Source organism: Oryzias melastigma, linkage group LG12 (genome assembly GCF_002922805.2).
Source record: "Oryzias melastigma strain HK-1 linkage group LG12, ASM292280v2, whole genome shotgun sequence".
NCBI classification, from domain to species: domain Eukaryota; kingdom Metazoa; phylum Chordata; class Actinopteri; order Beloniformes; family Adrianichthyidae; genus Oryzias; species Oryzias melastigma.
The window spans coordinates 509,375-509,711 of NC_050523.1; positions in this window are offsets into that span (position 1 = coordinate 509,375).

The window sequence follows — 337 nt, forward strand, 5'->3', positions numbered from 1 at the left end:
ATAATCCCAAATCATGAGTCGGCAGTTTTATGAGGGATAATCCCAAATCATGAGAGGAATAATCCCAAATCATGAGAGGAATAATCCCGAGTCATGAGTCGGCATCTTTTATGAGGAAGAATCTCGAGTCATGAGTCAGCAGTTTTATGAGGAATAATCCCGAGTCATGAGTCGGCAGTTTTATGAAGAATAATCCCGAGTCATGAGTCAGCAGTTTTAAGAGGAATAATCCTGAGTCATGAGTCAGCAGCGTTTATGAGGAAGAATCTCGAGTCATGAGTCGGCAGTTTTATGAGGAATAATCCTGAGTCATGAGTCAGCAGCGTTTATTGGACCG